Source organism: Engystomops pustulosus, chromosome 6 (assembly GCF_040894005.1).
Source record: "Engystomops pustulosus chromosome 6, aEngPut4.maternal, whole genome shotgun sequence".
Classification (NCBI taxonomy): domain Eukaryota; kingdom Metazoa; phylum Chordata; class Amphibia; order Anura; family Leptodactylidae; genus Engystomops; species Engystomops pustulosus.
The window spans coordinates 71,696,413-71,709,050 of record NC_092416.1 but is presented as its reverse complement, the minus strand read 5'-3'; the positions used below and the strand labels follow the sequence as shown (position 1 = coordinate 71,709,050).

Sequence of the window (12,638 nt, the reverse complement as noted above, 5' to 3'; positions counted from 1 at the left end):
CGCCGGCTGCACATGTATGTAGAGGGCTCACGGGCTGAGCCCTCTCCATACAAGGTGGGCATTTGCTGCATATTGCAGCAAACACCCATGGTCGCTGCTGGCACCAATCGCTGGTGTTAACCCTGGCAAAAGGTCATCAGGTAGCAGCGATCGGTTGCCGTGACAGCCTCAGGTTTTACGAAGGCCCAAGCTTTCTGAACCCTTTCATTACAATAAGCAATTTGCACATTGTAATGAATGAGGAGGAAAATTCCCATATACTGCCATACTGTGGTATGGCAGTATATGGTAGGATCAATTAGACAACCTAGGGTTAAAGTACCCTAGGGGATCTCAATAGTAAAAAGAAATAAAATGTTAAGAGAAAATTATATTAAAAAAAACCCTAAAAATTAAATTCCTAGAACTCATTATATTTTGATTGGGCATTTTGGGATGCGGCGATAACTGCCTTAATATTTTTACAGTATATTTATAACGGTTATTCCCGGTGTTTAACCCCGTAACGAAAAATAGTACCCAAAGTCGAAAATAACACTTTTTATATTTTGAAAAATATTTTAAAAATTCAATAAAAAGTGATCACTGAATTGAAAATGACACCGAAAAGTCGAAAATTACACCACTCACAGCTCTGTACACCGAAGTATGAAAGTTGTTAACGTCAGATGGCGGCAAAATAAATAATTTTTTTTGTACAGGAGGTTTTCATTGTAAATGTATGAAAACATTATTTAACCTATACAAATTTGTTATCCACTGATCGCACGACCCAAGGAATGAAGTAGACACGACATTTGGGTTGCACTGTGAAAAATCCAAGCCCAAAGAATACAGTGCAAATGAGTTATTTCACCATTTTCAATGCATGTGGAATCTCTGACAGCCGCGCATGACCGTTCTGCTCCATTAATCTCAATGGAGCTGACGGAAATTGCCGAGCGTTGCACCTGTGTATAGGGCCTTCTTGTGTTCATGGGAAAACCCCTTTAAGGAGACCAATTCATAAACTGAAAACATGTGCGTTTTTTTCATTTTTAACAAGCTGGTTTGAATCAGTTTTCCTTCATTTCTGAAAGTGTAAGCAACTGTAAAAAATGTTAACAAACTTGCCTACACTTCCAGAAATTAAGAAAAACTTATTTAAACCAGCCAAACACATGATAAACATACAAAAACACATGCGTTTTCAGTTCAAAAATGCACCAAGAATAGACCGAGAACGCACATGATTTCAGACTACGCAGGGTCCTTATCAGATTTAGAGCTACCTCCCCAAATAGCTATTATTTCTAAATGCTTTATAAGCTCCTGCACAATTGCATTAGCGTGGAGTTTTTCCTAAACATGAGGTTTCACAAAACTTAATGTCCTGCATTGAAAGGTTAAAGCTGATGAAGGAGACTAAGCCTGCAGAACTGGATATATCCATATACATACAGCTCCTATGCTCACACACATTTCTCATATTGGTTCTTAAATTACAGTTATGATAGCAGCTGTCATGCAGCCAACACCAAGAATTCATCTGCCTGTCCCCTTCTGCCAACAGATCACATTCACTCAGGTCCACGCTGTGAAAATGCTTGGGCTGGATCTATTCACGGTCATGTCAAAGATTATATCAAATATACTTGAGTAGGTTAAGAAAGATTAAGTTTCAATTTTTAAAGGGAACCTGTCACCAGGGACCTATTTTTTTTTTTTTTTTTACTAAAGATAGGTTGCAGAAGCCCATCACACCTGCATTGAAAATATGCCTTCCTAAGTATTAGCATTGCCATATAATTGTGTGTTTAACTTGCCAGGCTTCCTGACATAATCCTCTGTTTAGTCCCAGGGGTTGACTTTTGGTTGCTTGCATTTCAAAAAACACAGTGGTACACATTTACTGGCGCCTGTTCTTCATGAATCTAGAGCTCCCTGCACTGCTCCGACAGATTGCACTATTTTTTCTTTGGTGTAACTTTAACATGGGGTGTACGACACATTTCTGTCAGACTTTGCATGATAAATGTGGGGCACAGTCCAACTGAGCACAGGAACGCCCATTTCAGTACAGTATAGTGCAGCTGCGACACAAATGTGTATTGGACACTTAAATACCTGTGCAAGCAGTCTGCACTGAAAAGAATTAGCAAAGTCTGACAGAAAACTGGCACAGGGGCTTTAATAAATCTGGGCCAGTGACTTTGTGTGCTGCTCACTCCTCAGCCCCCACCTTGGTGCTCCTTCACAGGAACAGAGCTCACAGCCTGGTGAGCTGACATCAGTGGGGGAGGGAGGAGCTGTACAGGAGCACAAAGGTGGGGATAGAGAGCTGAATGGTGAGCAGCACAGACAAATCACGTGTTATTTTTTGAAATGCAAGCAAACCAAAGCCCAACCTCTGGGACTAAACACAGGTATTTGTCAGGAAGCCAGGCAAGTTAAAACACCCAATTATATTGTAATGCAAATGCTTAGAGAAAGCAGTAAGGCTTATTTGCAATGTTTCTGCAACCTGTCTTTATTGAAAATGAGGTCGCTAGTGACAGGTTCCCCTTAAAGAAATAAAACTTTGAAAATGAAATGGAAAATGATGACACTGTTTTGCAATAGAAAATATGAAGGGATCCTTAGCTGCATCTTCTCAGTCTCAAAGTATTCTTCCTCTACATGAAGAATATTCTTCCTCACATGACAGGAAGTAGGGAGGGGTGAGAGGAGTGAGAAAGCGAGGAGACTCAGGCACCGGCTGCTGCAGCTGCCCCCCACTCCTTACCCCTCAGGACTCACCACGCACCGCTGGCAGGGAGCCAGATAATGTGAAATAAAGTTTTTTAAAGCACTGAAATAATTCTATGCTGACAAAGACATTTTAAAAATCAGCATAATATAGGTTATTGGAACCTGCCACTAGCTAAAAATGGTGACAGGTTCACTAAGGTTCTGGTAAGGATCTACAATAATAAGAGTGATGTTCAGCGGCAACCGTGCAATTTATGCTGATTCGACCATTGAGATGAAAGGCCAGAAAATACTACAGACATCTGGTACAGAACTGTAAAGAGGGAAGAAGGGTCTTGAGGGAAAGACAAACTGTGGATGTCAAGCATTCTCTATTACTTTATCAAATCAAAAATTAATCACTAACAAACATAACATGGCCTGGCACTGTTGTCTGGGTATTTGCCGGGACCAATAAGATTCTTAATCAGATCCCTAGAGAGTGGCATGCCATGTAAGACACCGGGCATGTGGTTGCATGCTGCATTACTTACTGAGCCCATTCTCTAAAAGTAGAACACATGCAGGAGAACAAGTAGTTTCCTACTGGAAATGAAGACCTTAAACCTCAGGCTGACCTTAAGTTACAAGCAGCTGTAGTGCTGTATCCTCTCCACCGGTGAAAGGCATCAACTCTGCAGCCAAAGCAAGCAGCTGTCTGTATGAGAATGACAGTGCGGATGAATTCGAGTGCCCCAATACATTGTACAGCTATGCATGTAGTTGGTCCTGTGCCATGAAGTCAGAACAATTTTAATTTCCTATGCAACCAGAGAACATCTCTCATTGCCAGAAACACTGAAATCCAAACTACTCCTGCCGCTGGCATAACTGACTAATGCCAAGAGAAAGCAAAATCCAAATGTTACCCTGATGCTGTCAAGGGTAGGCAACAAGTTCCGTGCAAAATCCTCATATTTAATCTAATGTACATAAATCTAAAGCAGCCATCTCCTGATGTCACAGCTGATACCCCCCAGCTCCCTTTCCTGACTGCCATGGAGAACTGGGAATTTTAGGTGTAATGACATCTACGAATGTATTGTAGTTTTATCACACAGCCACCGAGATAAAGAATGCTACATGTCATTCAAGGATGCCTTATTTATATAATGGAAAACATGACAATGGGTGCAGAGGGAAAAAGTATAAAAACATAAGGCTGCATTCACATAATAGGGGAGATTTATCAGAAGTGTCTGAGAGCAAAACATGCTCTAGTTACTAATCCGAGCTCAGGATGCAATCGCAAACAAGCACCCGGTGTTTTGTATGTACACGGGGCAAAACACTGGGTGCTACTTACCGATCGCATGCGTTTCAATGGAACCCCACCCACTTGCATTGCATATTTAAAGGAAACCGGTCATCAGAAATGGACCTAATAAACCACTACTAGTATGTAGTCATGCAGCTTAAAAACTTTCAGATCATGTTTCTTTCATGGCTCATCGTGGTTCAATCATGCTCAATCAACTTTGAAGTGATATGTAAACTGGTATAAAGTCAAGGAGGCGGAGAGTTTCATACTGAAGTTTATCTCTCCCCACATCCTCCCATGTGATTGACATAATGTACCGGACTTCAGGAGCTCTGCCTAGTGATGTTTCTGAATGCAGGACTATCAATTAAAGTGAAGGGGTGTTCTAGGCAAGGACAGCTCGATTTCAGTGCCTCCTTGACTTTATATAACCAATTCACATCTCACTTCAAAGCTGATTTTCATTTTCTGGATGATGCCACCACACGGGACTTTTATCAGCATGGCTGTGAACTAAAACTTATATTTTTATTAGATATACCTTAAAATATACAAAGGTCACAGGTTGTGAATTCTAAAAACAACAACAACAACAATCCGTACTATAGACGCCGACCTAGGCGACTATACTGATCACCACAACCCCCAACGGTTGTGGATCAAACAATGGGGATACCACGTACCTGCAAATCACGGTGCCATGCACCATACCATCCAAAAAATACCTTGCAAAGAGGAAATAAAAGATGGTTCTTACCACAACTGGTATTGGTCTGTAGTTGTGTCCAGTGGTCAGCTGTGCTGTTTCCAAAGTACGTGTATTGACGGGAGCATTAAGATGGTAAAGGACATACCTGTATATGTTAGATCCAAAAACGTCACGAACTGTAACAAGGCTACAACTGTCCCTGTCCCCAGGTGTGATTAGCTCCCGCCCTGACAAGGGCAGTCCCAATAACTTGCCCTAGTTTAGAAAAAAAAAAAACACCCTGCATTCCCCTTCCCTGACGCGTTTCTTCCTGCTGTAGGTTCTTCAGAGGGATTGCGGTGGAATCAATAAAACATGGGGTCTCCAATGTAGAGGAGCATCCCTTGGGGTGTAGTAAATAGTCTGATAAACCCAAGTGTAGGGTCATCTACTGGGTCCCTGGTGTGGAGCCCCAGGCGTTGATCCCTATCTGATGGTGTAGGGATAACTGTCCCCATCAACTGACTGATAATATATACTCTCCTTAGTACATCCCCCTGTGGATCACTCACCAATCGGGGATCCTATCACACACATGTCCGTCTGTGGTGCCAGCTGCGTTCTGTAATTACCACACGAGCTGCCCTCACATGCCGGCGGAACTTCCGGTCACATGATACCGTCACGTGATCACCAGTCACGTGATCCGGTCACATGACCGCTCGGGGTGTATCTAATGTGGTTGTCATGAGTGCATGACGCTGTCATCTGTGAGAGCATCAGCTCTCTACTGATGATCCTTACACAGTTTAAAATGGCTAGTAAAACTTAGCGACCAGATTGGCTGAGCAACAAGTGTCTGAATAATTTTTTTTTTTTTTTTGAAAAGTTAATGAAAGATACATGAAAGATACATTAACTTAAAGGTGTTTAGCTGCATGACAACATAATAGTAGGGGTTTATTACGTCAATATTTGCTAACAGGTTCCCTTTAAAATAAATGCAAAGGTAGCGTGTGAATGAAGCCTAACTGTTACTTACATCTCCCTGGCTTTCTATTCCCATGGTTCAACCCCTCAGCAATAGTGTGAGAACAGAGACATTAGTGCTGTACTTTATACCATCACCGTAGGTCATCAGAGGGATGTTGGAATAGGGAGCCATAGTGAGAGGTATTTATTTTTTGTTTTATACTAGTCCCCTGCTCTGGTCACCCGCCGGCCTTCCCTTTAGAATGAGAGCCGTTTCTCTGCTCAAAGAGGGAGGTGCAAAGCAGGCCACCCGTCTGTAAAATTCATGGGGCACATGTATCATAGTTTTTATGCAGCCACTTTTTCAAGTTTCCTTTAGTTGGCCTACTTAATCATCTTAAGATTTTCCTCTTTGTAATACATGTGATGAGTTGCCTCTTTAGTACTGGTGGTGAACAACTTTTTAGTCCCAAATAGTAGTTTACCAAAGGCAAGTCTTGGTATGGCATGCTAAGTTTTGCGACTTATTAGACACAAGAATGGGACAATTTCAGAGCACAAAAGTCTCAAGTTCAACAAACAACTGGGGTAAACAGATAAATACGGCACACTGCCTAAAATCCTACAGGGAGCTAACTTTGGTACACTGCTTGATCCTGCACCTAAAAAGCCTCAAACTGCAAAAAGTCTCACAAAAAGTGTGCCCTAACAGTACCCTTACTAAAGGAGCTGGCCAAGTTTAACTGTTATTCCCATATCCACAAGATCAGTGGCACTGCTTGACATTTTCCTTTAAGGATGACATCTAGCCATCATGCATATTTACCCATAACCATGACACACTTATAGATATGGCTCACTTGCATATAGAAATGACTATGCTGATAAATTGTATAAAGATGGAGGGTATAATATATAATTTCTATATTATGTATAATATGCACAGTGGTTACTTAGATGTCTCTTATATGTATGTATACTCCATACATTGTCATGTTTTACAATGGCCAAAGATTATACATTGGATATGATGTGAGAAAAACATGATTACAGAAATATGCACACAAGGGCTACCCATAAATCATACATCACTTGTAGATATATACATACATAGAGCATGGGTAGAATGACACATGGTGTCACTTACATGTACGGTACAAAGGTATAGTGTATTGCAGGCAGTGACCAGGTACAGAGCTATAATATATATATATATATATATATATATATATATACACACACACACACATTAGCCAGCCCTATATATCTATTATCCAGTGTGTGTTTGTGTGTGTATATATGTATATATATACACATACATACACACACAAACACACTGGATAATAGATATACAGGGCTGACTAATGTATGGGCATTGAATAATAGACACAGCGGGCACTGCATACATAAGGTATAGGGTATGGATACATGTACACTAGAATATATATATACATACGTGTGTGTGCTGTACATGTATTTGTGTGTGCTCATTGTGCAGGCAGGGGCATGGTCAGTACATGGACAGCACTGTGTGTACATGCACACCCGGGTGACTAATATGTACATGTAGCATGCCCTGCACCTACATACAAGCAGCACTTACATACATAACGTCACGTATGTGCTTGCGGTTCGGTGCATTTGTGGTTCCCGGGCGGGGAGCCTTCAGCGCCGGCCACACTCCTCTTCCCCGGATGCGGGGAGACAATGGAGCAGACAAGCCGGGTTATGGCCGGCTCCTCACATTTGATTATTTACCGTTCTCAGAGCTGCTCTTATATCCGTGTCTCTGCGCGGCTCCTCTTCCGCCGGTGTCGGTGTGGCAATGCCGGCCGTGAGTGCGGATATCAGGCGGCCTCTCTCCACCAGAGCCTGGGAGTCACCGGCAGCGATGGAGGAGGAGGAGGGGGGAGCTGAGGGCGGGGCATAGACGGAGGGAGGAGCCTGGTGTAGGGGGAACTTCCCTCACAGTGGTTAGGGCACCAAAATCTAAGCATTACCATGGTGACCGAATATTACAGCTTCTCACCTTCACCCGTATCAAGGCAACCAGTCAAATATAGGCTTTCATCGGCTTACAAAAAACGAGACATTTGATTGGCCGTTGTGGTTACGGCACTACTAGATAGTATGTATATGGGCACATCTGATTGGTAGTGGTGCCATGATAACACTGTGTGCGAGGACGCAGCAGCTGCCATTTTTAAAGGTAATCTACTGCTTCTAAACCAAGCACACTTACATGTCGGGGTGTACATCCTGGCTTCTAATTGCTTAGTTTTTTTTAAACAAACATCTTTTAAAATTATGCTTTTAAAATTGTCTCTGGCATAACAGCCCCTTCATCTGCTAATTATTCACACCTCCATTCGGCGAACGGAGCCAGGATGCTCATTTGCATATATTTTTCTCAAAAACAAAGAGTTCGATATAACTACATCCCAAAACACCCAATCTATTAAAACCGCTATAATGTAAAAAAGTATGAACAACCGTCTGAATCTGCATTTCGATGCCATTCCGCAACCCAGAAAAATTTTAATAAAAAGTGATGAAAAGTTTGCACCATAACCCCAAATGATAGCAATGAAAATGTCAGCTCATCCCACAAAAAAAATTGCTACTTGCAAAGGTCTGTACACTGAAATATGAAAAAGTGGTAATACTGCATTTTTTTAGGACTTCTGCTAGAAACTTTTTTTATAATAACAATGGCACAATTCCGCAGAAAAAGTCTTAAAATTATGCAAATTAGTCTGAGGCTTTCAGGTTTAGGTCACCCAAGTCACGCCTGGTCCCTAATGTCACCAGATCTCTGCAATCTCAACAGGCGGAACTAGACGAATGAGGGCAGGTGATTAGATTATAAGCCAAGGCGCTCAAGAGACATAAGTCTAAACGCCTCTGAGTAGTTTATTTAAACTGTATTTTTGCTAAATATCGCTGTTCTGGATAATAATATAATATAATAAAATAAGTTCCTTGTAGAAGAAGCCCTGATAAAGTACAATTTATCCTGCAGATAAAAAAAATACGGTTAAAGGAGTTGTTCAGGATTGGGTTATTAATAGGGCCTGAGGGAAATATAACATAACAAATATAAAAATAACATATTCCAGGGCTCTGGTCAGCACTGCACTTCTGGTCACCACCAGCCACTGTATAGGCGCACCGGTTATAGCCAGCAATTGTATACAAACAGAGTCTGGTGGTAAAGGGTGGCACCACACTGAAAAGGAGTGCCAGAGAGGGGTGACTATAGCACATTTGTTATTTTTATACCCCCAATATTTAAGAACCCCTGATCCAAGACAACCTCTTTCATTTTGGATCATACTATATTTGTAGATAATTAGGCTTCACAGTGTATAATACATAGAATATGTCAAAAGGCTCACATTTCACCTTGAGGCTGACAGACATTTTTTATTTTTGCAGAGAACATGCTGCAATAGAGGCCTCTTGCCTTTGTAGCTTTTATTTGATGCTGTTCAGATAGTAAAATGTGCAAGTCACCCTCATGGCTGTCAGTCAGATCTTAAGAAGGTCACTTTGATTTCGTGAACATTCGCTGGAAGACGCCACTTGGGAATAACAATTTAAATCCAGCAGGGTCTCAGTGACAAGAATAGGCAGCGGTTCTGTGACTAATTACAGTCAGCACTAAGGCGCCTGCGCTCCCCGTGATGGATAATTTAGATGTGGATGTGCAGAGGCTCTTTTCCTGGCATATGTCACATTCAGCACAGAATATCCTGAAAGGCCTTTTAACAATGGACTTCACTTCACAAGAAGATGAGTGGGAGATTGTTACAGTATTTACAATACTGTTACAGATCACCACCTCTACAGGACTCACTTAGCAGGGAACAATATAATAGTAAAGTGCTTACGCCATTCATATTCCTAACAACTCTTTAGTAAAAACTTGTACAGGCAGTCCCCGGGTTACATACAAGATAGGGTCCGGAGGTTTGTTCTTAAGTTGAATTTGTATGTAAGTCGAAACAGAGCATAGTACATACGCTGCCAAAGTATTTTTGTATAAAAAATAGGTTTTACAGAAAAAAAAGATATGTTATATTGTACCTTTCATTAGCATCTGCTGTGTGACTAGGCAGTTGCCCAATAGGAGGGGCTGGAAAGGAGCAGTTCCCCCCCACCCTTGGGAAACTCCCCACACTCGGGATTGGTTGTAGAGGAGCAGGGGGCGTCGCTAAGCCAAGTGATGGGTGTTTTCATATATTTGAAAAGGTCACATGTTCCCCAAGGGTGGGGGGGAACTGCTCCTTTCCAGCCTTCCCATTTGGCAACTGCCTAGTCACACCGCACATGCTAATGAAAGGTACAATATAACATATCTTTTTTTCTGTAAAACCAATTTTTAATACAAAAACACTTTTTGCAGCGTATGTACTATACTCTGTGGGGACTGGGGGAGTGCTAAAAATGGGTCTCCTGGTGACAGGTTCCCTTTAAGTAGGGGACCGCCTGTATTCCATTTACAAAAGTAATGCTAGAATATCTTTCCATCAATACATACTGCCTGCACATGTATTTGTAAAGTGTCTGAGAGAACCGGGGCAGGGAGCCGATCTCGAAACACATTGGGGCAGATTTACCAAGCTGTCTGAAAGTCAGAATATTTCTAGTTGCCCATGGCAACCAGTCACAGCTCCTTTAAAATATTCATGAGCACTGGTAAAATGAAAGCTGAGCTGTGATTGAAACTGCCCCATTGTGTTAAATGGGAGCCAAGGCCCCCCCACAGGATCCAGCCCAAAGGGGTGTGTTAGTGCTTTGACGAACTGTGCGCCACAATTATGTCTGACATGCACCATTGTGTCTGCTCCACAATTCTGCAGCATGAACAAAGTGCACCAAAAAAAAAAGGTGCAATCTGCCGAGTAGAGCAGGGAGCACCAGATTTACAAAGACCGCCTGACACATTTCATGACTCTGTATCACACTGCACACTCTACAGCCAAATTGTACGTAGTGTCCAGTGCCAAAAACTTTTTTATTACATGCTCTGTGCACATACTTAGGTTACAGAAACCTATAAAAGAATTGTTACATTAATTCAAAACATTGGCCCAGATTTATTAAAGGGAACCTACCACCACGAATCTACCTATAAAGGTAGATCGGGTGGTAGGTGGATGTATGGGACGTGAGGATAGCCCTTTTTAGAGCTAATCCTCACGTCCCCGCTAGCCTAGCATAAACTTTATTGCCCTAATATGTTAATTTAATTAAGCGGCTACCGGGGCGTGGAGTAGCCGGACACGAGGCTACACGGCGCGGCTACTCCACGCCCCATTAGCTGCTTTCCCCCGCCTACCCTGTGATCTTCGGCGCGCAGCTCCTGGCAGCTGCGCGCCCTCGTCCGAGAAGCCGGAGTTCTGCGCATGCGCAGTAACTCCGGCCAAGATGCGCGATCTCGGGAACGAGGCCGGAGTTACTGCGCATGCGCAGAACTCCGGCTTCTTGGACGGGGGTGCGCAGCTGCCAGGAGCTGCGCGCCGAAGATCACAGGGTAGGCGGGGGAAAGCAGCTACTGGGGCGTGGAGTAGCCGCGCCGTGTAGCCTCGTGTCCGGCTACTCCACGCCCCGGTAGCCGCTTAATTAAATTAACATATTAGGGCAATAAAGTTTATGCTAGGCTAGCGGGGACGTGAGGATTAGCTCTAAAAAGGGCTATCCTCACGTCCCATACATCCACCTACCACCCGATCTACCTTTATAGGTAGATTCGTGGTGGTAGGTGCCCTTTAAAGATTTAGGGCTAGTTTTTTGCACTTGCACTGAAAAGAGTGTGCAAATTGCTTGCATATGTATTTATGAAGTGTCTGTGACACATTTATGTTGCGGCTGCACTTTTCATGAAACGACACAAAATTCTACATCCGTTGCACAATTAGCGTTTGCAACAGCCCTATATAGGAGTTCACCGAAAGTGCATTGTCCAATGAGAATGCACTCTGCCGCGATTCACATGTAAGTGCATTGTCTTGCGACACAATTTGAAAGTTAAATTCCCCCCCAATTTATGTTGCATGAAAACCAGCGTAGATGCGCCAAAATCTGATTGCGTGCAACATAATGCCAGCGCAGACCACTGTTAAATATCTGTCACAGCCGTGCAAAACCCGAAAACGTCAGAAAGTCCAATGAAAATGCGTGCTCAGATCCTTAATAAATAAACCCTGCAGTGTCTGATAGAATTGTGTTATGGTAATGGTGCACCAAAAAAATGGTTAGTGCACTCTGTTGGAGAAGTGCAGGGGGCGCCAAATACATGAGGAACAGGCGCCCCAATTCATGAATCTGTCGCACACTGCACCCTTTTATTTTTAATAAAAGTAAGCCACTATTTTTATATTCATGTTGAGGGATGTCTTTATAATAAGAGCTTTCAAATTTAGTTGTACCCCCTCAAAAAATATGTTATGAACATTTTATTTATGCAGTTCAAGGATATACAGTCATTGACAGAATAAAATAATGCTCAAAGGAGGTGTACAATTGAAAGGTGGCCAGGATCCAAGATTACAGTTGGGCATGCACAATATGTAGATCCTGAATACTCATAGGTTGTCAAAGGTGCTGTTATTGGGACAATCCTCTCACTGGTGGTCTGTCACTTAACCACTACCCCCAAATCTTTGCTAGGAGCTAGGTTAGAATGGCTTTTCGGGTAGGTAATTCGTGAAAATGACTATCCTGCAAACTTACTTATGTATTTTCCCAGAATGCCCTAGTGCAGCGTCAATGGCTATAAGTCTCCACACGTGGCCTTAATTGGCCGTCTCCGTAACGAAAACTCTTATTTCACAACCGGAATTATGGAGAAGCACTTTCTTGCCCTCTTATCGCAGATCCAGTGTCTAATCACACCAGACCTGTAATCATTTACATACCTTCCTTATTACTTATTGCTAAAGT

General features: G+C 42.5%; 1 protein-coding gene across 2 annotated transcripts in view; it reads right to left on the bottom strand.

Moving 5' to 3' along the window:
- Positions 1–7,692, bottom strand: part of CTNNBIP1 (catenin beta interacting protein 1) — a 28,712-nt gene extending 21,020 nt beyond the window's left edge. Inside the window, exon 1 of one of the 2 annotated variants that reach the window (XM_072156502.1) lies at positions 7,449–7,692. The gene's annotated coding sequence lies outside the window, so the exon portion shown is untranslated. Of the gene's footprint in view, positions 1–7,293; positions 7,423–7,448 lie in introns of those variants that run through there. The other variant, XM_072156503.1, reaches the window with a different exon arrangement.
- Positions 7,693–12,638: the final 4,946 nt, after the last annotated feature.